The following is a 24,725-nucleotide window of genomic DNA, read 5'->3' as shown; positions in this document are numbered from 1 at the left end:
ACGATAATCACTTATCAACTAAGCTGACTCTAAGAAAAAGGGACTTACAATAAACACTCTGATAATCATTCAAAACTTTAAAAGTTGATTGCACAAAAATTATCTCAAGCTGACAAAGTCCACTTAAACCACTGTGAAATCTTAATTTATGAAAAATGTCCCAAAGTTCAACACAACCTAAAACCAATTCTCTTTAACTTCTACTTTCTCATAATTCATAATCCCATTTAACATCTATAAGTATGCAATTATTTAAATACCTTGTCTAACAACAGTATAACGTTAAAAAAGAACAAATTGAAAACTGTTCGTTTGCTTGTTCTTTAATCCTTTACCAGAAAACAAAAGTTAATTAAAAAAACAAAACAAAAACTAATATTTTACCAAAGTTTAAGAAACTTTCCTCTCTCAAATTTTGTTGATGTACAATTCTATAAACAAAAACAACAACAACCCGAAATAAATAGAAATATTTTGGAGGTGTTAAATTTCGTAGAACCTTTTTCACTCTTATTTTATTTTCATCCTTTTAAAGTTATTAATATTTAAAAACAACTCACCATCACCCCAGTGAACTAAACATATATAATGTACCTCTATACCTACCTAACATGGCTGCTATATCCTTCCGACCTAATCTTTTAACCAAAAAATGACTGAAACACATCCTACCAGAGTTTGTATTCCTATTTGTATTTTCTTTTAGAAAGGCTAAAGCTTGATGCAAGCGCTGAGAAGGGATTGTTATTCATAGAAGCAAAAACCATAAAATGTATGATCCTTATTACCCTTTTTTGCAGCAAGCATACATATCTGTCTTGATATGTGAAAACCTAAAGTAAAAACACGAAATGAAACCAAACAAGCGCGGTAGAAAGTATACAAAAATGAAGATTGTAAATTTTAATTACACTCTAGGTTATAATGTTCTCGAGGTTTGTTGGGCTAAACCTTCCCCAAAACGGCTCCCACCTTAAACATTATTTCAGACACGTATTAAAAGCATAAATATTTCGACTCGCCGCCGACGAACGATGACTCCGCCATCCACGGACTTACTTTTGAAAAGTAAACAACAAAATAAGGATATTTCGCTGTTTCTCTGGGGAGCAACAAAAGTTTGGATAATTTAGTATTTTTTGTTTCTTTCAAAAATTAGATCATCTACTGTGAGCAGGTCCTTTGTAACGAATATAGGTAAGGTTTATAGCCCTAGGAGGGAAAACACATGTGTACAATTAGTGTGTGGGCCCTACGCCCTTCTCTCAACACTTTTTTTTTCTTCTTTTCAATATTTGTTGCTTTCAAAAAGAAAGCTTTTATAATTTGAGAGAAGGTAAACAAACGTAACAGGCACTTTAATTTTTCAAGGTAGAGTCCTTGCCCCTTAGGATATACCAGTAGAAACGAACAAAACAACAACAAAAAATCCATCAATATTCCTGTGAGTGATATAATGGAAATATGTAAACTTTCACTGTATGAGTGAGAGAACCATTTGTTGATAAACTACTCAAAAAAAGGACATAAACCCTTGCAGCAGAAATACTATTCTGAAACAGGAAGTCGTGACAAAAAAGTACCAAATTATCCTCGGACCAAGAGAATTGGCAACACTTACACATACTCTCTTTTAATCTCATCTAAAATCGAGAGAGAGAGAGAGAGGGAAGGAGAGAGAGAGCGCTGAGCTAAAAGAAGTTGTAAAAGAAAAAGAGAGCATAGATTGCAAGTGGGATAGCCTTGAAAGCTTTTCACAGGGACATACGAATACGATGACGATGACGGTAACGGTACTTTCCTAAACCATCGACAACAGTTTGTTGCTTAGCCTGACTCGTGACGGTACTTTATACGCACAAACCAAGCACATCCAAGCGAATTGTGTATATCTGTCTCTCTCTCTCTCGCACTCACTCGCTTAGCTCTCGTTCACTTGGTATAGCTCATTCTCCTCTTGAAGCCAGCCACCAGACAAAAGTCGTCTGGAATTTTTCAAAGGCCACCCAAACGTTTCATATTAAGGACCGAACGCATATAAAACCGTTATATATTCTAGACTATAGATAGAAGAATTCAAAATATTTAACTGTGAATAATTTTGGAGTCACACAAAAAGAACCCCAACCAAAGGACCTCACATTTATGAGGTCCTTCGAGAACAAAAAAACGCATAGGTAAAGACCAAAATCATAAACAAACATAAGCTAGTTGTGTGATTTTGTTAAAGGAATATCTTTCCCATACCAAAAAAGGGCTAAAAGGATAACAACATAACTATAGAGAAGGAGCTTCCTATATCTGCCCTTGTCCCGAGCTCGAGCTCAAGCCCTGTGCCCTGTGTCCTGTGCCCCGTGGCCATTCCTTGAAGAAGGATATTTTCTTCTTTGTTGTGTTCTTGTGCAGTGAAGACAAAGTGTTAACATTCCTTCTTGTACTTGCTCCAGATACCGCAGATAGTTTGGGACGTCGTATCGTACCGTATTTTTTTTTTGAATATCCTTTTTCCTTTTTGGTTGGCTCTTCTGTGTTCATTCGTCCTTAAGAAGATGACGGCATTTAAAATTGTTATATGAAAAAGTGTTCGGTACCCATTTCACTATGTTTTTGGCGTCGTCCTTGAGCGCGAGTGATAATATCTCGAATGTGTTCTATATTAAGTTAAGTGGAGTGATGTGAAACCAACAACAACAACAAGAAAAAAATTACAGTCAAAACCGACCAAGAGAAAAATTAATTTTGAAAGATAAGAAATAATGAAAATACACAACAAGAAAAAGTGAAATAAAATAAAAATAATATCCTGTTGAGCAATAAGAGTGTCCTTGACGCGCAAATTAATTACTTCTTGGATTAATTATCATCAGAATGAGCGGGTTGAATATTACAAATGGATTTCTATAAATGGTTTGTAGACAAACTTATTTTTTGAACCTCAATTTTGTTGTGTTAATTTAAATGTCAAGGACTGTAACATGCTATAGGTACCTTCTATACGCTGAGCCACGGTATGAAAAAGAAAATTATTCCTGATTAATGGATTTCAACACGAAGTTTTGTGTTTTTTTCTTCGTTGACGTTTCCTTTTTAATCAAGAAAATTATGAATAATATCTTTTTATTGTCTTGTACGTGCCAGATAAAAGGAGTTTTCATGGAATTGAATATTCATTTTAAGACTTTCAAGAGGCAACATTTGTTCTCCTTTTTTTTTTAAAACTTTTCTTTTTAAAATGAAAAAAGTTGCCTGTTATTGGTAATAATTTATGTTCGCTTTTAAAGATACTTTAAATGATTTATATAGATAGATAGATACAATATATGATGACGAACGGTACGGTGAGAGAAAAGTTTCTTTTTACACTCAACCTCTATTCCCCCTCCCTCTTGTTCCATTTCTTTGGATACTTACGAACATTTTCTATAATAAAGGATATTTTTAATTTTTTTTGCTGTGTCTACCAAACATTAATCATATTTATGCAAAATCATCTTTTTAAAATATGACAATCAATCATTTAGGAAAATGTCTTTTAATATAACTGTCATCTCTCTGTTGAATGTTGTTGTTGAATTAAGGGGTTATTTTGATGTTTATACCAATGAGGAAACATGTTTTTCTGATTTAAAATAGTTCTAAGAATGGCATTAGCCAATATGAATAAGGTTATAAGCGATTCTAAAAACTTTTGTGTTCCTTAATTGGGCGCCATTTTATTTAAATGGAGTTGTTTTTTAAGAATAGACACTATTTTATATGAATTTTTCTTATTTATACCAAAATAGTCAATAATAAGATATAAAAGACAACGCTTTAGATACACTTAAAGCTTTGAATGGTTTCCAATTGGGCGCCATTTTATTTTGTTTTCGATTTTGCTAGAATCCCATTTATATTGTTATTAGTTCCATTTTTTTGTATTATGGAATTTTCATAATATCGACATAGTATAGTTTTATGTGAACAACCCTTTTAGTGGCTTGTGGTAGAATTACTGGTACTCAGAGGTCTTCGATCGATTTTTGAACTATGAGATGCTATTTTGTATCTTACTTCCTCTGCCACCGAGACACAGTAAAATTCATCAAGATTATTTTTGAGAAATCTAAAACATAACTAACGTAATAAACAAATTTGTTTTTGAAGCAGCAGCAGTAATTGCAATAATTGACCAAATTTAAGCTTTTATTGAAAATTCTTAAGAAGAAAAGAATGAGTTTTTTAAAACCATTTTATTTTTAAGGACTACTTGTAAAACGCCAGCTTCACTGGACTTAATTTAATGGTCCAGTGAAATTATAAAACAAAAGGGGCTAACTTATTAATTAAAAAAAAAAATGGTAAGCAGAAAATAAGTTTATATCCTCAGGTTAATGTTTTAAACATTGTGTAAAAAGTCTCGTGAGTGTTTGCTTATTAATTTAATTTCAAAAAATTGCTGAGCAATGCGCACTTTCTGTCGTCTATCTCCGAAAAGGGTTGAGCATATGCAAAATCGATTGAGACAAACTTTTTAGTAAATTTTATGCTTGACAATTTTGGTAAATTCTATTCACAGAAACGGGTATAATCATGAAAAACGATTTTTGCGACTTATGGTAGTCCTTATCTTACACGAAATTTTATGTGACTTTTTGCAAAATGATTAGAGCACCAAAACGAAGTGAAACAGTTATTTTACGGGACTATAAATTAAAACTAAATGTGAGAGGAGAGCGGATTTAGATCAATGTGCCTAATGCTGGTCAACTGAGTTTACACTGTCTTTAATCCCATTAAAAACCATTTGTGAAAAATTAAAAAAAAACACGTTATCAGGACAAAACAGTCATTAATAATCACCTTAAAGAATGAATGTAGAATAGTAAACCGTATTATGAATAAGGTGCGGTGTAGTAAAGGTAATTTTTAGTAGCTTGACTATTAACAAAGATAAGCCAATTTGGTCATAATATTTCTAAAAAGAGCTCACAGATATAAGAGAATAGATTCAAAGTTTCAATGTTTTACAAAAGAAACTTCTGAAGTGGGATTTGGTTTTAATTTAACTTTTTTCAGTGTAATAAAGCCAACTGTTGAAAAGTGGCCTTCTTTTTTTTCAGTTTGGAATGAAATAATACCGAATTTCAAAATTCCTCTTTTTTGCTCTTTAAAAAAGTGGCGTTAATGAAAAATACCATTCAAATTCTTTTTTTTTCGGCATCCGAACATTTTCATTTTTGATTACTACAATTACATAATAGAAGTAATATAATAATAGGTGTAAATTCTAAATTTTCTTTCCATAAATGCCCTTCTCGAACCTTAACTACTACTTGAACAAAAATGAGCCGAATCGGATTGGTCGTTTTCGAGTTTTCCGTTTAGCAACACATTTGATATATTTAAGAATTCGCTACAAGCCAAAAACTCTTGGTAACAAGTTTAATCATTCTGATCTTTTTGTTTCATTATTAGCGTAAACCGTCACCTGCTAAATTGTGTTTATTATTTTCTATTGACAAAACTATGTTATACAATCGAAGGCAGATTCAAAAAACCTCTGTTAAAATTGAGACATGACATTCTCCTGTTAAAAATTAAAAAAAAGGAGAGGATGCAACTCACTCTTATCGATTCCCATTGGTACATCCGTTTTTTTTTTTTGTTAAACAAACAAATTGTCGTTTAAAGAACTTTACAAAGTGCATTACAAAATTAAAGTTTAAGTTGTTTTCTAATTAAATAAGTTCATATTTAATTAAACAAGTTTAAAGTCAACATCTTTTCTTAAGATATTTGAGACAAAGTCTAATGTTTTGTATTTCTTCGAAGAAGTTCGAAGCGAATATTTCTCCCGATTCTTGAGTACCCGTGGCATGATGGTTAGTACGTTGGACTGTTAAGGTTGACTGTAAGGTTGAGGTTATTAGAATTTCAAGATTTAGCGATATTGCGACGACTGAAAAGTGAAAATAAGTGTCCAGAAGTCGGAGACAATTCTGTTTATTCGAGGGATACGTGCAAGAATTGGCGCAAGATGGTCATCGTTGATCTTCACGGGCAGCCATTAGCGAGCAAAAGTGTTGTGAAATACGTCGGTATCTGGTTAGATCAGTATATATATTTCGACAGACATATAAATTCTGTGGAGCCTTCGCTCTGACGAAACGGCTGTTTCACAGCAGTCGGTTTGACCCCAAAGTAAAGGTAATTTGCTTCAATGGCCCTCATACGGCCGATGATCGTTTATGGTTGTCCTGTGTGGTTCAACGTTGCCCTTTCCCAGATGGAGAAGTTTCGGGTGTTCGACCGGCTTATATCAAACAGTCGAATCTTCTTACAAGCATTACTATTCCAACGAGGTCCTATACAATGGGGCTCGAATCAATAGAATTGACAATTTAGTGATAAAACTCGTTTGAGGTCACATTGCAAAAGCTATGTCATCGACCAATAATTAATTTTTGGGGGCATTCTATCCGAACGACGAGTATTTAGAGAGCGGCTTCATTCCACCAGAGGCATTCCTCTTTTTAGATAGATGCGGTCTGATACAGGATAGATTGCTAGTTCCGCTAATCTACCACGTCAAACGAAGAACCATGGATAGGTGACTCCTGTACAATCGGGACTCATGGCACAAGGCGGAGCAGAGCTCTTTCGGTTCAGTAGGGCTGTGTTCGAACGGGACCAAACTGATAGGGTGAAGCAGGAGAACCAGTTTTGGTGGCTTTAATCGGCACTTGATAGTGGATAGTTGAGATGGTTTGAAGTAGTTTATAGGTAGAATAGGTAATTTAAGTTAGCTTTAAGTTTTATTTAAGGACCGATTTTTAAGTAGTTTTTAAATACAAATAAAAAAGAATATTGATATTAATTTTTAAATTTTCTAATGAATACAAAAATAAATAAATTTAAATTGAAGTTAAAATAGATCTTAGGGCCGAAAGGCATTAGTATTAAGTAATATTGTTTAACTGGATTTAAATTGGATTTCAACAAGTTTTTGTACATATTTAAATGAAATCGAAACGTATATTTCTACTCATTCCTGAAAAATGGAATACGTTAAAAGGTATTCTAAAAGTTTGGGCCTAAGTTTTTTTTGTATTTTTCGTTTGCTCTTGAGCTTTTGATTTTGCGTGGCCATTATGAAGATACAAAGAGAATTAAGATTTAATCATGGAATAAAACAGTTAGAAGATGTAATATTTGCTTTAAGTAGCAAACATTGAAAAATGTACTCGTCTGGTCGTGTATTCTTGATCTTAAAGCAAGATTTAAAGTGTTTGATAGTAGGCAAACATCATGGATGGAAATGTTGTCTCAAATCATACAATTTTATTTATTTGACCTCTATATTACCTACATACCATTATTTCCCGCCTTTCCAAAAATTTGCTAAGAAATTTTACTTTGATTCTTAGGAATCTCAACTGAAAATATAAAACATCTTAAGCCGACTTAAGAGTTTTTACAGCCTAGCTTAAATTTCACTTCTATTAATATTTTAATGACGAACAATTTTAATCTTGTGGAGAAGGTAAAATATCTTAAGTTTGTGATGTGTTTTTTGCATTCAACGTAAGGTTTTGTTCGTCGTTCTGTCCAGTGTCTCACTGAAGATAACACGTACAACTTAAATACAGCAAAGATATTACAAGCTAAGAACGAATCCTTATTCAAACAACTCTTTTCACACAAAAATTATTGTAGGTATGTGTCTTTAATTTCAAAAAGTCCGGGTCTTAGGTTTATCCGGTTAATTTTCTATACTGGTTCGCACCTGGTTTAAATGGAAATATTATTTCTTTATTCTCAACTCATACTGTGGTGACTATGGAAATATTTGATCAGCAGATTCCAAAGCCATTTTCGAGTTCGCAAGCATTTCGCCCCTAGTGGCTTTAATAATCAGGCTACGACACTCTTGTCGTAGTCCGATTTGACAAATCGGACCAATTACAATATCTTCCTATATTAAGTAAAAAAACACGCTTTTACTACAAAGATGCTTTAAATGGTTTTGCATTGGGCGCCATTTTATTTCTGACTTTTTTTTCTATTTTATTACCGTGTTTAATTGTATTCTCTGCTTAAGCTATTAATATCAAACAATATTAAATAACAACCCTTTTAGTACCTCAAAGTAAAGGTCTAAGAAGGGTATTTGATCCGTGAGATGTTATTTTTATTTTACTTTTTGTGAAACACTGTGACTTTTAGTGCTTAAATATCGGATTATAAATTAAAAAATTCAATGAGGTATTGCTTTTGTCATAAGAAAAGAAATTCGCCACTCGTTTAACCGTAGCTTAAAATGTAGGTCAAAAGGAAGTGACGTATTTTTTAAAAATGACTCCAAAATGAGTAATTTTTCTGTCTATTTCCCTTTACTCAATTTAAAAGCGACCTGCAAAGGATATTTGGAATCCAAAGCAAGATTTGAATTAAACCATAGATGAAATCAACTATGGGCGAGTTTTTGGGGTAACGTTTTGTATGATGTCAATTTACCCTCAAAATTATACATAAATGATCTAACATCTATATATAAGGGTCCTTCTTCTTTAAATTTTTTTGTTACAAATACGTATAGGAACTTATTGTAACAGGCCATTAACTTTGAATAAATTAGGATCTGGACATCTACCTGTGGTCTCCAACCACAAATTCAACAAACAAGATTGTTCCATAGATTTTCAGCAGCAAATAAGAATTTCCGTACTTACTTTTTTAACAGAAACTATAAATCATGTTTCTATTACTCCCATAATTAGCACATCCCAAATTGATTCCATGTTTCTTTGTTTCTTTACGGAAAAGGGTCATAGGACCGTTTCCTCAACAGTACGAAATTTTAAATACAATAATAGAAAATAAAATTGATAAGTTCAAAAACTCTCGTTTATCTTTATCTTATCTTTTATCTTCCTTAGAGAAAGTGGAAAGTTTCCAAAGTTAAAAAAGAAAAAAGGTTAGCGTATTCCATCTCTGAAATCACAAAACGAACTTTTAATAACAGCAAAATATAAAGCAAAGTTATCTTCAAATTTTTCAAAGAATCATGAGTTAACAGTCCACTTTAGTGATCATAGTACTTCCACTGATGCATCAAATACAATAATTTAAGTTTCACAATCAAATGTCAAACAAACAGGATTTAATTTAGTAAATCATTGTAAAGTAAGAAATTTGATTCAAAACGTTAAAACTTAGAAAATTTCCGGAGAGTTGCAACAATTTTTTGAAATATGTGCCTCTTTCAGACTAACGAAATCTTACTGCAATTTTCAATAGTTGTCTTAAATTAAGTTGATTAACCAAGAGGCGATGCCAGCAGCTATATGCCTATAGGCTTACTTGGTTCTATAAGCAAGCTCCTAGAAAAAATAATCAAGTAAAATCTTGACAATCAAATGAAAATAATATTTAGCTTGATTATCAATTTGGATTCAGACAATTCCATAACACCAACCAACAAATCCTGATGATTTCAAACCATGCGAGAGATAAATTTAATTCCAAAGAGTCGACTGACTTATCACTTTTATATTGAAAAGGCTTTCGACACGGTCTGCCACGATGCATTAATCCTAAAACTTTTTCAATTTAACTCCTATGGCGACAGTAAAAATTATTCAAAACTTTTTGAGTAGGAGAACATTTTTAGTGAAAGTCTAAAACGATACGTCTACTATCCGGAAAATTCCAACCAGTACAGTACAGTACTTGATCTAACACTCTTTGATATTTTTGTCTCTGATTTACTAAATCTTGGAAGCAATGCAGGTACTACAATGTTTGCTGACTCGGTTTTTTCACATCCGGCACTTATTTTCTGCATGTTTATCATACTTTGCTTATTTATTTATTAAATAGTAAAACTAATAAAATATAATAACATATACATTTACATTTGCAAGGAATTTTAGTTTAAATTTAATTAAATAATTAATCAATTACATATTTCAAGAATTTTTTCTCAAAACAATCCCTATTCATATAAAGGTCAATTTCATTATAAAAAATATTAAAAAATACAGAGAGAGTTACTCGTATTGTTTCATTTAGACCATAATTAGTTCTATCAAGATTAGGATAAAATAATTAATTTATGTTGCAAAAAACTAGTGATGGAACATAGAATGGAATAATGAAACCAAATCAAAAGAGGTTACTCTGCTATCAATAATATTTTTAAAGAATAAAACACTTTGGACTTTTCTTTAAAATTTAATATCTGGTAAAAACCCAACCCAGTTAAGTTTTCGAAGTGCATAAAGAGTAAATCTTTTCTGAACTCTTTCGATTCTCAAAATATTATTAACTTCCCATAGGAAGTTATTGTAATGGGTCCGATTTGTCAAATTGAAAAATTTGACATTTCTCGACGTTTCAAGGCACCTAGCGTCAAAATAAAAGCTTTTTAGAAAGATGTCTGTGTGTGCGTCCGTACGTCCGTACGTTCGCAACGTTTTTTCGTCCTCCATAGCTCAAGAACCAGAAGAGATATCAACTTCAAATTAATTTTGTTATATAGATAATAAGGCAAAAAGATGTAGAAAGGGCTCTTAAAAAAATTGCGTTAGTGGTTTTTTTACCATAGCAGTTTGAAAAAAAGGAAGTACATTTTTTGAAAAAAAAATCCACTTAACGGTTTTTTTTTATAAATCAAACAAAAACTAAAAAAAAAAATATTTGTCACCTCCAAAATTTTACGACTAAAATACAATTTCATCTCCAAAACAATTTTGTGCAACGAAGACTAATGTTTTTGACATCTGATAAAATTTTGAGAAAAATCAAATTGACAGTTTTTTTTATAAAAAATAAAAATCTAAAAAAAACATTACTTAAAGTTATTAAAAATTGAATATCGATTCAAATATCTTTTCAAAAACTTGAGATTTATTCTTAAAACTTATTTTATCTTATACAAAATATTTTTTTCAACATTCATTAAAATTTTGAAAAAAATCGAATTGACAGTTTTTCTTACAAAAAATTAAAAACCAAAAAAAATTAACTGAAGTTGGTAAAAAATGATTTTCGACATATATATATATTCTTCATAAAAAATAAAAAAATAGTACGCAAATTTGGTAAAAATTGATAGACAAACTTTTAAGCAAGATAAATCGACAGACGGCATGGGAAGTTATCAGTGTGGGTCGCATCCCAGCCTCTTGTTTTCATTAAAAAAAAGTCCAGACGAATACAACAAAAGTCTAAAACAGGTAGAACTATAGACATAAATAAGGTCTTCAAAGTATAGGCATCCTTAAAATCTTTGGAGTTCCACTTCAAGAAACCTAAAAGTGAATTACGTTTAGATACCATGTAATCAACATGAGATTTAAAGTCAATCTTTGAATCAAAAAACACCCCCAAAATCATTTACTTCAATTACCCTCAGAAGACGAACATCATAGAATTAGCTTCAAAGTCAATAAGGGATGAAGATTAAGATACACTAAAAATACTTTCACATTATCGGTGTACATCAATCAGTTACAAAATTTAAAAACAGAAGGTAAATCATTTTTAAGGATTTTAAAAGAAAAATGACTGCCTTGTGGAAGACCCGACACCGCGTCTATAAGATTTGAAACACAATCATCTATTTTAACAGCTTGTTTTCTGTCAGAAAGGTATGAATCTATCCACTGTGAAAATGAAGCATTCAATCCTAACGTCTTAAGCTTTTTTAGGAGAAGACCATCATGATCGGCGGTCAAAGGATTTAACAAAATCAGTATACAGGACATCAACTTGTCTACCATTTCATCATGATTATAACAATTATTTGCAAATAGACTTAAATTAGTACACATTGATCTACCCTCTACAAAACCATGTTGTTTTTGAGACAACAAATTCTTGACAGCAAAATAAAGCCTTTGGGTGACCATTTTTTAAAAAAGGTTAGGAAGGATATTGGTCTATAGTTCTTCACTAAGTGCTTAAGACCATTCTTAAAAAAATGGTATCTATATTAAACATTTTTCATTCATTAAGAATAACACCAGTTTGTTAAGATTTATTAAAAATAAAAGGTTAAAACACTACAAAGGGAATACGAACATTTTGACAAAAGAATAGGAGGAATCATATCAAACCCAGGTTTTTTTTGACACATCAATTTCTTCTGAGCTATCCAAAACATCCTTTTCTGAAAAACTTTGTAGATAAAAATCAATGAAAGGAGTTATATCAGGATACAAGCTGCTGATATTTGTTAAAATATCACAATTATAAGAAGTTTGAAAGAATCGGGAAAATAGGTCACATGAGGACTGAATATCATTGGATGTAAGTTCCTAGTATTCCATACATTGAGGAAAAGATGAACAATTTCTTTTAGAATTCAAAAATGTACAACAGGATTTCAAATTATGTTTTATTCCTTTCTCAACCAAAAAATACTGCACGATTTCGGAAAAAGTTGTTACTTTAAACGCTTAAATGCCTTATTTTTAGCATTCTCTAAATTCTGTAGTCTTTTGTAAAACCATGAAAGCTTAAACGATTTTTTCTTAGGAAAGGTACGGACAGATCTTTCAAAGCCTTCATCAACAATACTTTTTAAACTTGCAATGAGATTCTCTTCAATAGAAAAATACTTTTTTAAATGGAAGATTAACATAAACCCTTTTAAAACACAAGCTATACAAACATTGTGCAACTTCAAATGGGTTCAGTGAACAAAGATAGGTACAAATACTGCCAATATCTTGGAGTTATACGATTGAGCCAAAACTCACAAAGTTAAGCTCCAAATATGTCAAAATAAAATTCTTAACTTAACATGGTGCTTTTCAACTACCAGGCTTCACGAACAAAGCAATTTTAATCTTTTAAGCTCACTTCTATTGAAAATTTCATTCTCATCTACATATTTATTTTTCGTTCATTCAAACATTTCTTTTACTTCTAATTTTGTACTTTAATATTCTTAAAACAAGCCGGAAATCTTTTATTTTGAGTCTTTTAAATAAATGTATACAAATAAATAAATAAATGTATACAAATCGAAATTAAATAAGATGTCATAGGTCTATAGATGTTATTATTATTGGCCCGTGTAGAGCCCTATTATCAATTAGCTTTAGTTGTTAAATGCCAAATTGCTTTTATTTCTGAATGGCACTACTTTTCTATCTATAAATGGTGCCAAATCAAATTTTGTGTGTACATATTGAAACAAGATATTTATGGCTGTATCACAAACACGCTTCAGCTTCGGCTTCATCTGACGTTAACGAGTTCAGCCATAGGAATTGCAGTGGAGCTTCCACTTCACGTTTTGTTTGACAATCGTAAGGAAAAGAACGTAATGTAACCTAATGTGACTACAAACCGAAGCTCTAGTTCAATTATCTGAACATTTGCTTCATCTGACAGTTCAACAGCTGTAATAAAATGAGAACAAACAAAATATTTGCTTTGGAGGGATGAAATAATAGAAATGTCATTCAAAGCTACCTCGAAGCAGGCTCACCGTAACGCAGACGAAGCCGAAGCTGAAGCGTGTTTGTGATTCAGCCATTATAGTGATTAAAGTATCGATGACATCAACTTTACAAGCTGTCACTCTTTGTAATCTTTTACATTGAGCTTGAATTAAAATTGTACAAAACCTGAAAACATTGGGCCTTATGTGTTCTACGAATTCAAAACCATATATTTGTTAAAAAACTAATTAAACTAATCCATTCTGTGCAACTAAAAATTTATTAATTCAATTATGAATTTAAAATAAAATCCACAACGCTTATTTAAGTCTCTTACCTTTCTATTTTTATTGAATTTTTATTATCATATAAAACTCTATGGACTTAAAAATTAGCCATAAATAGAACTAACACTTTTGGGAAATCAATTTAATTAAATTTACTTATTTAAAATTCCGATCAATTCAGTGGATATGTAAACAATGTGAATTTTTAAAGTGAATTACTTTTAAAACCACAAACATGAACAAACGACGACGACAGAAAAAATAATAATTATTTTGACACTCTTGTTGTGCCCACAATTCAATTAAAAAACACAAATTGAATTTACTAATTGTAATCAAAACAATAATTAAAAAATAAAAATACAACGTTTTAAAAATGTATCGATTTTTATTTTATTTAAAAATAAATCTATACATTTTCCATCGTTCGTCGTCGTCGGTATAAAATATAAAATAATATAAATGTATTTCCCTTAAAGTTATTTTAAAACATTATTTTTCAGTTCATATATTTTTCAAAAACCAATTTCCCATACTTTGATCCTTATGGCTTGGCTGTGTCAATAGCAATTATTGAACTGTACGAGTATATCTCTGTGGTCGACCTACCAACCATCAGGAGCGGGACATGAGAGAGGATAAGGGAATATCTTTTTGATGCGGTGTGGTGGCGGTCGGTGTCTCTTCAATGATCCATGAAAATAAACATTGAAAATGAAACCGCTAGTCACCGCACCGCGCCGCTGGCAGTTCCGTGCGTTTGTCTCCGTAGGTTGTCCTCGATGGCGTTGCCTCTGTCATGGGTTTTGGTTGGTGGTTATTTAGCAAAGGAACAAAAATATTCCAATTAGCAGGTGACAGTGTGAAGGACGCGATTGTGTTTTTGTGTTTCTTTATAGAACACACGCGAGTCATAACGTTGCCTATGACATGATTCCAGGAAATTTAACATTTTTTTCTGTGCACGTATCTGAATACGACACGCAAAGTGTAAGAATATTTGCGGGGAACAATTATGGGAAACCCAAAATAGTCTTTACGCCGCCGTTTTTGCGAAAAATGTATCGTTTTGAGAATTCGATTACACATGGATGATTTAACGGCGTAAAAGGTGCATTAGGCTTTGGACTGAGAAAGGTCAATATTGGTGTTTCGATGAGTCATGCGTTGGGCGCCATTTAACCCTTATCGATTTTTAATCAACCCAGAGAAAGTATAAAGCCAAGTTTGACTCCAAAAAGAACCCAAAACCAAAATAGAATATTTTATAAAGTGCATTTCATAGATAAAAACATTGCCACAATCCTTTAAACCTTAACCAAGCCTAATAAAAGTGTAGAACAATGAAAATCATACTTAAAAGGATGAAAATAGATAAGATTACAATTCTTAGAATCTATAGTATCATATGAATGATTTCGCCTACATCTTTTCCAATAACTTTGGGGAAAATATATTAAAAAAAAATCGTATATTTCAAAACCCGTATCAATTTGTTTTAAAAAATATTGATACTTCAAACAATATGCACTTTCACTCCCTGTGTTTTTATGAATTTTTGAATCTATTTCCTGAAATAAATCAATTTTTGTATGCTCCAATAAATGCAGAGTGCAACACCAAGAGTATGTGCGAGTATCCTGTGCATAGAATATTCTATTGGAGTGCATCAATCCACAAACAGACAGTATTCATTTATTGAATGACATGACTTTTTCCTGGAATAAATATTTATATGTAAATTCAATATCAGTAGAATGAAAATGCGTTCTCTGGATTCCTTTCAAAATGCATAAAGGAATCATAAGAAGCTTCTACACACACAGCATATAATATATGCATAAGGAATAGAAGAGAATTACTTGGAAAAAGAAACGTAACTGATAGTTCAATTATACAAAATTAAAATATGGCTGAAAATGACAGAGGAGGAGGAAAAAATTGAATTTTGTTTTTGATAATATGTTCATTTGATGGGTGTTATGTGTTTCAATGAATTATATACATATACTGTACATAGTAGTTGATTTGAAGCAATAGGAATTCTAAGAAATAATCCCATATTGGGCGCCATTTATTTAATAAATTTAATTATTTTTCTAAAAACTATTCAAATTATATTATTAAATCAATTTCAATTGAAATTGAATTCAATATTACATTAAAACCTTACATGGGGGCCACTTATTAAAGTTGTTAAGCAAATATTTCTCCAAAAGCTCAAAATAAAACTCTATTGATGTTAATTCAACATAATTTGTATTGTTCTTTGTATTGCGATTTGAAAACCACTATTAAGTGTTTCAGAGAACATTTGAAAATACATTGGCTAAAACAAAATTACTTTCTTAGTACTTTTTGGTATCTTGAAAACCTTAGATATGGATATACGCCATTCGTTTCCAAAAGTTCTTACATCAATTTAACTTTTTGTACAGCCAAACTTTTATCCTCATATCAAGTCAAAAGTCATTAACAAAATGTTGAATTTATCAGACACAAATCAGAATTTTTAAAGGTAAATGGTGGTGTACCACAAGAGTCTATCCTGGGCCCTTTTTTGATTTTTGTTTTGGTGCCACCCTGACTGTCCTTAATCTAATCCTTAAACCTATGTAAGCCGGCTAAGACCAAACGCCCTAGACAACTTTAAATGGCATTATCAAATTGAAGCTACCAACGCTGTTTCTCCTGCCTTACCCTATCTCTTCGGTCCCTATCAGAAACAGTCCTACTGAACCGAAGGCACATAGCTCCCTCCAGTGCTAGGAAGTCTCGACTGCCTATCTACAGTTTTACTAATGACGTGTTAGATTATCAGCCTCGATTGTCTAAATAGAAGAAAGCTTCGGGCGGACTCATTGTTGGGAAAGTGACCCCTACCAAGCTACAGCAAGAAATTATCTATTCTGTTTATGTTGGCTCTATTGTATGGAACCTGGTTGGACCATCTTAGCTGGGCCACCGTTAAACCATACCGGGCACCCATGGGAAACGACCGGATAAGGGCCATGTAGCAAATCTTCTTCACCCTTCTGTCAAGACGGCTCCTCTAGCACTGGCCAGAAAAGCAATCATTTGTCTGTCGAAATACAAGTACTAAACTGATCCAACCAAATGCCAAGGTACTTTATTAAGCTTTTATTTAATAGTGGCTGTCGATTTGGTCCAACGATCACTAGATTTTTCCAGTTCTTTCTCGTATCCATGAGGCTCCATACAGCGGAGTCCTGAACAGAATAGTCTCGAGTTTCTGAATGTTGATTTTCAACTTCTAGTCATCGCAATATTGGCAGATCTTTTCGATGTCAGCCTTCAAAAGTGTCTTCATAACTTCAACTTTTGGGGCCGCGGCCGTTCTGTACGTCGTCGGTGTACGCTATTACTTGAGTCATACTTGCTATCAGATCACTGGTGTAAATGCTGAACAAGATCTGTGAGTTAACCGGTCACTGTTGAAGACCATCCTTAATTAGATGTTACATTGCCAATTTTGACAATAAACCGTCTATCATTAGGCATATACAACAGTGGTCTACTTATGCCAAGTACATTGCCTTTTAGATTTGTTCCGCCGGATCGAAAACAAATTTAGACGCAGCATGAATATCTTCGCTGAGTTGAACCACTTAACTCAGCTTGTTTCTTACCTCTGACCATGGTAACTACACTATTAGTGTTCCATTTCCTCTAGGCACATCTGACCATTGTGTCATATCAGCAAATTTCTCGTGTTAAAACTCTCCAGTTAAAGAAAGAGCTCTTAAGAAAACCGTTGGCAATACGAGAAAGCCAACTGGGACGGTCTCAACAATTATTTTAGATCTTTAACTGGTCACTATATGCCCCCTCGATACTGTCGTTGACGCCAGCGCTGATATGATCACAAGTTTGATTCTCCTGGGAATGAGAACTTTTATTCCGAATAGGGTTAAAAACATCAGACCTAAGACAAACGCATGGTTCGATGCGAGCTGTAAAGAAGTTATTAGGGACAACGTCTATATTCGACGGACCAAATTTTTACTTCACCAAAAATTACGGCAAAAAATACTGCAATGTCCCAAAGGCAGTAAACATTTTTGGTCATTCGTCAAAAATATGAGGAATTCTTCCTCGGTTCCTACGCTCGTTACACTCCATTTGTTAGCTCTTTAGAGAAAGCTTATCTCTTTGCTAAGCAGTTCACCGCCAATTCAACGCTGCCAGTGAGTGTTATGACTTCTCCTGTACTTGAGCGATTTAGTGATTCTATGTGACCAATTTTTTTTCGCACTCGTACTGTGGCAAGAGTTCTTAAAGATCTTAACATTTATAAATCCGCTGTTCAACTCTGGCAAAACCACTGCGTAAGCTTTTCCATCTATCCCATTTTACAGGTCTCTTCCCGAGTGGATGGAAAACTGCATTTGTCCAGCTCCTCTAGCAAAAAAGGCGAATCTTCCTCTCCTTCTAATTGTCGCACGATTGCACTTACGTAGCTTCGTCATGAAAACGCTGGTAAATTATCAGCTTAAGAGATATTTCGAACACCGAAAGCTTCCTAATGACTGGCAGTAAGGCTTTCGCAGCAAAGGTCCACTGGTGATCTAATGGTTCATCTCACCGAACAGTGGAACAAATCTTTACATAGTTTTGGAGAAAGTAAGATTATTGCACTTGATATTTCAAAAGCATTTGATAGGGTTTGGCATCAGGCCCTCTTATCGAAAATGCGTGCTTTCGGTTTTCATGAATCCTTCCTTCATTGGATTAGTAATTACCTTTCAAATCGTCCAATACAACTTTGGATAGATTCAAATCTTAAAACCACAAAATAAATTCTGGTGTTCCCCATGGCTCCGTTTTATCTTCAACACTCTTTCTCATTTTTGTTAACGATTTCCTATCTGCAACTGCTAATCCAATACATTGTTTCCTTGACTCTTAGCTCTTCTTATTCGTTTTCAGAATCACATCCCTGATGGAACTGCAACGACAAAATATGATAAGTTCTTTAAATTCTGATGTAAACAGCATTGTAAAATGCTTCACAAACCCAATGCTGTCTTTTATCGTTAAAGCGAGATAAACCCCCCTTGCCTTAATCCATGGATGGCACTTGCAATTTCGAAAATTCCGCAAGATGTTTGCGTTTTCTAAGGCGATGCAAGAAGTTTTTCTCCCCCTCTGATCAGGCTGTTATTTACAAGACTTATATACGTCCAAAGCTTGAGTATAACTCCCATATCTAGGCTGGTGCACCTGCAACTTACTTAAGCTTTTGGACAGTATGGAACGTAAAGTATTTAGATTTACGTTGCTCGAACATCGTCTTAAAGTTTCTTGTCTCACCCTCTATTACCGTTATTTTAACGGTTTTGCTGTAGAGAAATGGCCAGCTGCATTTATCCCCTCAAACAGTTCAATCGCAATACTCGCGCTTCTAGGAATGCTCATCAGTATACCCTCGAGCCCAACTTCGGTCGTACCGTCAAGGACGGAGATTTGTTGTTTAGCCGTACTATGCGAATGTGGAATGCCTTGCCACACTCTGTCTTTCTCAGTCGTTGCAATATTCAGTAATTCAAAACCAATATGCACCGACACCTCCTTTCAATCCCTTTCTACCTTTCCTAGTGCTCACACTGTGTCATTACATACAAGGGTAGTAATATTCCCTTAAGTGTGCCCTTATTATATAAAAAAAATGAATAGTCCCATGTCCCGCCTTAAAGCCAAACTGGTTATCTGGAATTATTTTGTTGTTCTCAGGCCACTTGGAAAGACCTTACTTATATGTACATATATATATACTCGGCACAAGACTTATCGACCGGAGATTCGCCGGATTGAAGTTGTCCTTTCCCTTTTTCGGGAGAGGATGTACCACAGTTGTCTTCCGACGGACCGGATGATATGCATTATTCAGAACGTTCTTAAACGGAGTGATGCATATTTCCACAGCTTCTTGAGGTGAATGCCGTAGTACAATGTTGGAATACTGAGGTAAATGCCGTAGTACATTTTTTTGATACACCATCGACACCTGCTGACGTTTTTTTCTTAAATGAATCGAAGATGAGCTGGAGCTCTATCTTCGTGATGAATAGGGAATTGGTTCGTGCATTGGACTGTCATGCAAAGGGTCTTGGGTTCAATCCCTGCCTGTGCCAACTAACTTTTTTCACGGGTATTGCCTCTTGCGAGGAATTCACAAATCCTCCAAGAGTAATTCTTGTCATGAAAAGTGCTTTCTTAAATTAGCCGTTCAGATTCGGCACATAAACTGTATGTCCCTACCATCTCTGACAGCATTACTCGCACACAGTAATAGTTAAGAGTTGAAGGTCACTAGGCCTTGGTTCTTCATAGAATGTTGCTCCACCTAATTTATTTATTATAAGGTCCTTTTATAATACTCTAAAAAAGTCGTTCAAGTTGAGTCCCGCTTTAATTATATGACTTCTCAAAGTCATTTTTTTTTAAGTTCTGCACTATTTTCGAATCCTGAACTTAAAAATTTGAATTTAAAAAAAAGGTAGGACAGGAATTAAACAGATATCTTAATAACTTTTACTTATACATAACAACCAAATTTACGGATCCTTAAAGTGGCTGTTTTGAAATTAGTTCATGAATTAAATGAATTGTGAATAACTCAAATCTCTTCAAAGTCAACCTTATGTTTTTGTGGTCTTAAAGTACCGTGACAATCTACTGCAACTATTATGTACAGCATTTTCATCAATTTATTCCACATACAATTTTGACCAAAATATAAAATTACAACATTCCCACATTGGGCGCCATTTTTTTGGAATATTTAACTTTCTCAGCACATGTTTAATGAAATTATATTTTTAATTGAAAAAGGTACATTTTTAACAATTTGTAAACATAATTTGTATCCCAAGTTGGGCGCCACTTAAAAAGTAAGGATAGAAAATGAATATTTACTATGATAAAGTCTTAACATTTTGATGACTTCCTTACTTAGGTTTGAACTGTATTATGCTGGTTCCTTTCTTAACTAACATGACTGCCTATTTACAACTCGATTCTAAACATGTTTTCACGTTAATTAAGGTTCCTTTCCGTGAATTTGTATGATGTTCAACTTTGTCTAAATGTTAATAAAAAGTTTTTGTTTCCAATGAAGCCAAACAAATTGATTCATCATCAGACTAAAAAGGTAAAAGGGTATGCATGCCGTGTATCCTGCGAAATGATTTAAAGTCAACAATAAAACCCTTTCTCTTCTTGGCTTATATTAAACCTTCCGAGCTTACATAAATCAAACAGTAGGTAAGCAGCAAAACAAAACCAACAAAAGCTATTCTCCTGTTGCTTTTCAACTAAGTTTTCTTTGATACTTTGTGGAGAAAATCAAATTTATTTAACTTCTATAAAAATTCTAAAAGACGAAAATTGATTCCATGAAAGAACAATGAGTAACAAAATGTTGTAAGAAAGAAATAAAAAAAAGCAAAAATCTGATTAAAAGCAATAAGAATAAGGGAAAATGATTTTGTTTTGCTGGTCCCCCTTGAATACCTACATATACCTTCCATGTTTCACTTTATTTATTTACTCTTTGGCCTTTTCCATTTCAGCTGAAATAAACAAAGTGAAAAAGGAAATATTCCCTCCATTAAGGATTCAATTTGAACAAAAGTGTAAATAAAATATTTTTTAGGAGGCAAAAAGTATGTACAACATTACACAAACTTATGTATTAGATGTACAATAATGTATTTTGTTGAATTTTGTTAGTGTGTATCCACCCTAAATGGCAACAACCAGTGAGTAAAATGAAAAGAAAAGAAAAACTAAAGAAAAAATTTCCTACAACAAAGAAGAAAAAAAGAAAAACGAATAAAATTAAATTTATGAAAGCTTCTTGCACGCATCAATCATGACAAATATGGCAATAAAAAGAACTTTTTTTCTAACGTGCGTGTAACCCAGCCCTAAGCTGTATACTTCTCGTTCTCATACTTTGCAATCACGAAATACCGGTAGTGTTTTGACAATGTTTTGTTGTTGTTAACCACGAATTTCGTTACAACATAACTTTGTATTTCATATTTTTATGAAATAGCATTCAAATATCATTCACAATGTGATTGCAGCCTTAAGTGTGGATAATTTGCTGGATGATCTAACATTCGAAACCATTCAGCAACACACTTAGAATTTATTTTTATTTTATTTTTCTCGTTGCGTTGCAAGAGTTTTAAGTGCGGTTAATTTACTCAAACGACAAAGCATAAAAAACGTAGGCACTTGAATAATATCTAAATGAATTTCGTCTAATTGTGTTGTGGCCCTAAAGTATGAGTCTTCTAGTATACTATAGATAATCCTTTTAATGAAACCATCCAACGACGTACTTATACTTTTTTATGGTTTGCGTATATTTTTTTATGAATATAATCGTGAGTAAATTTGAAAGAGCTCAACACTCAAGGACACGTATTTTCCGCTATTTATCATACATTTGTTGTAGGTTATTTTTGTGTTGTTTTTTGTTGTTGTTTTTCTTGATCACGTTGCGGAAAATCACTAAAACTACTTTGGTTTTCAAATAAAGTACTTTTTTTTTCTTTTCTTTTTGTTGCTTCTTGGTCTTTTATGCGAGAATAAAATTCCCAAATTGTCAAAAGAAATAAAATGGCATAAATTCTCTTGACAGATATGGAATGTACATTTTTATGACATTGTTATGGCGGTTGGATTGACATTGACATTCATTTTTTAAATCGCACTTAAGAAATAACATAATATTCTTATAACTTTAGAAAATATCTGATGGTTTGAATTGAATATTTTTCTTTTTCAGTTGTGTGAAGGGAAAATATGACACCGGAGACTTTTAAAAGAAACAATTTATATTTTTGTGGTAAAACCCAGAAAGAGAAATCTTTAAGACGAAAAAGCTAAATTGTATTGATTTGAATTCCCCAAATATTAAAGATAAAAGCAATGAAGACATACTTAAACAGAGATAACTTTATTTTATTGAGACAACAGAAACTACACAAATGTGCTAATTTTCTCTTCCTTTTTGTATGGCTAGCCATTGTTTATGTTGACCAAGGTTCTATCAAAGTTAAGTGCATTTTATATCATATAAACAAGCTTTGAACCATGCTTGAACGTCTCAGAAAGAACTCAAGCGTAGTTCAGGATTCGCTTATATGCATTAAAATTAATTGGACCACGGTTGAAACTCAATTAACTCTTTGATATTGGAAAGGAACATTTATTTAGATGAGACATTTCAGTAATTTTGAGCAAATCAACTTGCTTACTTACTTGAGGTGGCGCTACAGTCCTGTGTGAACTAGGGCCTTACCCCTTACCCAACAAACTTCTCCATCTAGCTCGGTCCCTAGCTAGATGTCTCCAGTTTCGCGCTCCAAGTTGGGTGAAGTCACCTTCCACTTGTTCGTGCCACCTGATCCGAGGTCTTCCTCTACTGCGCTGTCCTGTGGGTGTGGATTCGAAGACTTTCCGGGCCGGAGCATTGGTTTCCATGCGCTCTACGTGACCCAGCCATCTTAGTCGTTGGACTTTTACCCTTCTGGGACCGTAGATCATACGAAGACTTTTCTTTCCATCCGACCTAAGGTGTTTTCATCCGCTTTTGTCAAAGTACATGCTTCTGCACCGTATAGCAGGACGGGGATGATAAGGGTCTTATATAGCAACACTTTGGTCCCTCGAGAGGGCTTTACCACTCAATTGCTTTCTTAGTCTAAAGAAACAGTGGTAAGCAAGAGTTATTCTGCATTTGATCTCAGCGCTGGTGTTTTTTTCTGCGTTTACTGCGGAACCTAGGTAGACGAAGTCCTTGACTACCTCAAAGTTACGTCTGTCGATTGTGACGTTTTGACCAAGACGTTCGGTGTTGTATGTCCTTTCTAGACGACAGTATGTACTTTGTTTTGCCCTCATTAACCTTTAAACCCATTTTTGCCGCCTCTGCCTCAATACTCACAAAAGCCCCATTGACATCACGCTGAGTTATTCCGATTATGTCAATGTCATCGTGTGAGCTCTGCACTTAGAATAGTGCCGTGATTAATTAAAATAGCATGACAGCGCATCATCTTGTCTAAAACCTTTTTGACATCGAAAGTTTCTGTTAAGTTGTTTCCAAGCAGCGTGAATTCTCCATGGTCATCCTGCACAAACGGACGAGTTTTGCAATGTTGCCAAAACTAGACATGGCTCTTTACAGCTCGTCCCTGTAGATGCTGTCATATGTGGTCTCGAAATCGGTGAAAAGATGGTGAGTGTCGATTTGGTGTTCTTGGGTTTTTTCCAGGATCTGCCGTAATTTGAATATTTGATCAACTGTGGACTTCCCTGGTCTAAAACCACACTGATAAGGACCTATCAGATTGTTGACGATGGGCTTTAGACGTTCACATATTATGGGATAGAAGATTTTATAGGCGATATCAAGTAGATTGATTCCTATTGATGGTGCAGTTTAGAGGGTCTCATTTTTTCAGGATCGGGCAAACAATACTAAGGTTCCATTCATCGGGCATGCTTTCTCCCGAAAATATCTTACAGATAAGTTGGTGCATGATCCTAACCAACTTATCTCCAGCTGCTTTAAAGAGCTCGGCATTCAAGTCATCCGCTCCATCGACTTTATTAGTCTTCAGCTTAGATATGGCAATCCTTACTTCGTCTTAGTCAGGAGGACGGGATTATTGGCTTCCCCTATCCCTGAAAGCGAAATTCAGCGACGCAGTTATACAGTCTGCAGAAGTGGTCCTTCCATATCCTCAGCATTGACTGCGGTTCCACTATGATGTTTCCACTTTCGTCGTAGCAGCCTGTGAATTTCGTTTCATCTGTTCATAAAACTTTCGAACTTCATTCCTGCTTTTAAAGCTCTCAACATCTTCCAACGCACGCTTCTCATGCCCTCTCTTTTTCATTTTGAGAAGTCGGCGTTCCTCTCGCCTCTTCTGCTCATAGAGGTCATGAGCAGCTC

General features: G+C 33.7%; 2 protein-coding genes across 2 annotated transcripts in view; both read left to right on the top strand.

Annotated features, from left to right (window-relative positions):
* The window catches only part of LOC129951881 (uncharacterized), a 99,367-nt gene that overhangs the window by 23,959 nt on the left and 50,683 nt on the right, over window positions 1-24,725 (top strand). The window lies entirely within an intron of this gene.
* LOC129941576 (uncharacterized) overlaps window positions 1,837-24,725 on the top strand; it is a 160,252-nt gene continuing 137,363 nt past the window's right edge. Inside the window, exon 1 of the mRNA XM_056050250.1 lies at window positions 1,837-2,907. The gene's annotated coding sequence lies outside the window, so the exon portion shown is untranslated. The remainder of the gene's footprint in view (window positions 2,908-24,725) is intronic.

Source organism: Eupeodes corollae, chromosome 1 (assembly GCF_945859685.1).
Source record: "Eupeodes corollae chromosome 1, idEupCoro1.1, whole genome shotgun sequence".
NCBI classification, from domain to species: domain Eukaryota; kingdom Metazoa; phylum Arthropoda; class Insecta; order Diptera; family Syrphidae; genus Eupeodes; species Eupeodes corollae.
This window is presented reverse-complemented; position numbering and strand designations above follow the sequence as displayed.